We start from the raw sequence: 4,108 nt of genomic DNA, 5'->3' as shown, positions 1-4,108 counted from the left end.
CTGGCCTACGTGGCTGCAAACCCGCAGACCCCTCCGTCCCGTCCCCACCACTGCGAAGATCCCCCTGTTCTTCCATCCGTAAAGGGGTCCCCCTTTACGGATGGAAGAACAGGGGGGAGGCCCCCAGGAGATGGCTTTTGTCCGAGCCGCGGCTGGGTGGTTTCGGGCCAAGAGGCGGGGCCGCGCAGGCGCAAGCAGGCCCCACCCCAAGAGCATCCCTCCGGGCAACGTGCCCCCCCCTTGAGATATCAGGCCAGGTCCACAGGGTCCCTGGGCTGGTGTCAGAGTTAACGGAGGCCCTCCCTGCCACCCAGAGGACCGCGCGTTTTCCCGTGGACCAAACTTGCCAGCCCGTCTCCCACCCCGCCAGAGGCAGAGTGCCAGGGAAGAGCTAGGGACCTGGGGCCGGGAAGAGGGGCCGGCCACGGTTTCGGGCCACGTGGGGCGGGGCCGGGCGGGCGGGACCCACGCCCAGGGACCGGGTCTCCCTGGGGGTCTCGGGCCTGAGACCTGCCTGGCGGCCTAAGAGTCTCTCTTGGCTCAAACGTCCCCACCCTGCCCCGAGGCGGAAAACTTGGACCGAGATGCTTCTACTCTCTAAAGTCTGGGCTGAACTTTGCGAGAAGGGACTGTGTGCGCTGCGACCTGGGTCCCACAGAGCTGGAAACCCCCCTGCCCGTGAAGGGATCCGCGGCCTGTGGTCCCTGGTGTCCGCAAAAGGCATTCACCTGCGGAGAACCTGGGCCCAGGTGAGCGGGACCAGGCCCCACGGCAGGAGCCTGTGGAGGCCACTGGAGCCACGGGGGCCAGGGCTGGGCATTTTCCCGGGGGCTCTCTCGGGTCCCAGGCGCCCTCTCTCGCCCGGGGAGTGCCCACGCCGTCCCCTGACCCCCGCAGGACGCCTGCATCCCGCCATAAGCGGCCCACCTCGTCCATGGAGCTGGGACACATGGGGCCGGGGTGCGAGCAACTGGCCTACGTGGCTGCAAACCCGCAGACCCCTCCGTCCCGTCCCCACCACTGCGAAGATCCCCCTGTTCTTCCATCCGTAAAGGGGTCCCCTTTACGGATGGAAGAACAGGGGGGAGGCCCCCAGGAGATGGCTTTTGTCCGAGCCGCGGCTGGGTGGTTTCGGGCCAAGAGGCGGGGCCGCGCAGGCGCAAGCAGGCCCCACCCCAAGAGCATCCCTCCGGGCAACGTGCCCCCCCCTTGAGATATCAGGCCAGGTCCACAGGGTCCCTGGGCTGGTGTCAGAGTTAACGGAGGCCCTCCCTGCCACCCAGAGGACCGCGCGTTTTCCCGTGGACCACACTTGCCAGCCCGTCTCCTACCCCGCCAGAGGCAGAGTGCCAGGGAAGAGCTAGGGACCTGGGGCCGGGAAGAGGGGCCGGCCACGGTTCCGCGCCAGGTGGAGCGGTTCCGGGCGGGCGGGCGGGACCCTCGACCAAGGACCGGATCTCCCTTGGGGCGTCTGGCCTGTGCCCCGCCTGGGAGGCTAAGAGCCTTGCTTCGCCTGCAAAGCCCCCACCCTGCCACAAGGCGGCACACTTGGACCCAGCCGCTTCAACCCTCCAGTCTCTGCGGATCCACCCAAAAATGGAGTGTGACCGCTGCGACCTCAGTCCCCCAGAGCTCGAACCCCCACCTCTGTGAGGGAATCGGGGACCTCCTGTCCTTGGCGTCCGCAAAAGGCATTCACCTGCGGTGAACCTGGGCCTCGGGCGAGCACGGTCAGGCCCCATGGTAGGAGCCCGGGGAGGCAATGGAGGCCTCTGCGGCCAGGCCTCGGACTCTCCCCGGGGCTCTCTCGGGTCCCAGGCGCCCTCTCTCGCCCGGGGAGTGCCCACGCCGTCCCCTGACCCCCGCAGGACGCCTGCATCCCGCCATAAGCGGCCCACCTCGTCCATGTAGCTGGGACACATGGGGCCGGGGTGCGAGCAACTGGCCTACGTGGCTGCAAACCCGCAGACCCCTCCGTCCCGTCCCCACCACTGCGAAGATCCCCCTGTTCTTCCATCCGTAAAGGGGTCCCCCTTTACGGATGGAAGAACAGGGGGGAGGCCCCCAGGAGATGGCTTTTGTCCGAGCCGCGGCTGGGTGGTTTCGGGCCAAGAGGCGGGGCCGCGCAGGCGCAAGCAGGCCCCACCCCAAGAGCATCCCTCCGGGCAACGTGCCCCCCCCTTGAGATATCAGGCCAGGTCCACAGGGTCCCTGGGCTGCTGTCAGAGTTAACGGAGGCCCTCCCTGCCACCCAGAGGACCGCGCGTTTTCCCGTGGACCACACTTGCCAGCCCGTCTCCCACCCCGCCAGAGGCAGAGTGCCAGGGAAGAGCTAGGGACCTGGGGCCCGGAAGAGGGGCCGGCCACGGTTTCGGGCCACGTGGGGCGGGGCCAGGCGGGCGGGACCCACGCCCAGGGACCGGGTCTCCCTGGGGGTCTCGGGCCTGAGACCTGCCTGGCGGCCTAAGAGTCTCTCTTGGCTCAAACGGCCCCACCCTGCCCCGAGGCGGAAAACTTGGACCGAGACGCTTCTACTCTCTAAAGTCTGGGCTGAACTTTGCGAGAAGGGACTGTGTGCGCTGCGACCTGGGTCCCACAGAGCTCGAACCCCCCCTGCCCGTGAAGGGATCCGCCGCCTGTGGTCCCTGGTGTCCGCAAAAGGCATTCACCTGCGGAGAACCTGGGCCCAGGTGAGCGGGACCAGGCCCCACGGCAGGAGCCTGTGGAGGCCACTGGAGCCACGGGGGCCAGGGCTGGGCATTTTCCCGGGTGCTCTCTCGGGTCCCAGGCGCCCTCTCTCGCCCGGGGAGTGCCCACGCCGTCCCCTGACCCCCGCAGGACGCCTGCATCCCGCCATAAGCGGCCCACCTCGTCCATGGAGCTGGGACACATGGGGCCGGGGTGCGAGCAACTGGCCTACGTGGCTGCAAACCCGCAGACCCCTCCGTCCCGTCCCCACCACTGCGAAGATCCCCCTGTTCTTCCATCCGTAAAGGGGTCCCCCTTTACGGATGGAAGAACAGGGGGGAGGCCCCCAGGAGATGGCTTTTGTCGGAGCCGCGGCTGGGTGGTTTCGGGCCAAGAGGCGGGGCCGCGCAGGCGCAAGCAGGCCCCACCCCAACAGCATCCCTCCGGGCAACGTGCCCCCCCCTTGAGATATCGGGCCAGGTCCACAGGGTCCCTGGGCTGGTGTCAGAGTTAACGGAGGCCCTCCCTGCCACCCAGAGGACCGCGCGTTTTCCCGTGGACCACACTTGCCAGCCCGTCTCCTACCCCGCCAGAGGCAGAGTGCCAGGGAAGAGCTAGGGACCTGGGGCCGGGAAGAGGGGCCGGCCACGGTTCCGCGCCAGGTGGAGCGGTTCCGGGCGGACGGGCGGGACCCTCGACCAAGGACCGCATCTCCCTTGGGGCGTCTGGCCTGTGCCCCGCCTGGGAGGCTAAGAGCCTTGCTTCGCCTGCAAAGCCCCCACCCTGCCACAAGGCGGCACACTTGGACCCAGCCGCTTCAACCCTCCAGTCTCTGCGGAACCACCCAAAAATGGAGTGTGACCGCTGCGACCTCAGTCCCCCAGAGCTCGAACCCCCACCTCTGTGAGGGAATCGGCGACCTCCTGTCCTTGGCGTCCGCAAAAGGCATTCACCTGCGGTGAACCTGGGCCTCGGGCGAGCACGGTCAGGCCCCATGGTAGGAGCCCGGGGAGGCAATGGAGGCCTCTGCGGCCAGGCCTCGGACTCTCCCCGGGGCTCTCTCGGGTCCCAGGCGCCCTCTCTCGCCCGGGGAGTGCCCACGCCGTCCCCTGACCCCCGCAGGACGCCTGCATCCCGCCATAAGCGGCCCACCTCGTCCATGGAGCTGGGAGACATGGGGCCGGGGTGCGAGCAACTGGCCTACGTGGCTGCAAACCCGCAGACCCCTCCGTCCCGTCCCCACCACTGCGAAGATCCCCCTGTTCTTCCATCCGTAAAGGGGTCCCCCTTTACGGATGGAAGAACAGGGGGGAGGCCCCCAGGAGATGGCTTTTGTCCGAGCCGCGGCTGGGTGGTTTCGGGCCAAGAGGCGGGGCCGCGCAGGCGCAAGCAGGCCCCACCCCAAGAGCATCCCTCCGGG

The sequence above is a fragment of the Desmodus rotundus genome, chromosome 4 (genome assembly GCF_022682495.2).
Source record: "Desmodus rotundus isolate HL8 chromosome 4, HLdesRot8A.1, whole genome shotgun sequence".
Taxonomy (NCBI): Eukaryota; Metazoa; Chordata; class Mammalia; order Chiroptera; family Phyllostomidae; genus Desmodus; species Desmodus rotundus.
Note: the sequence above shows the minus strand (reverse complement) of the source record.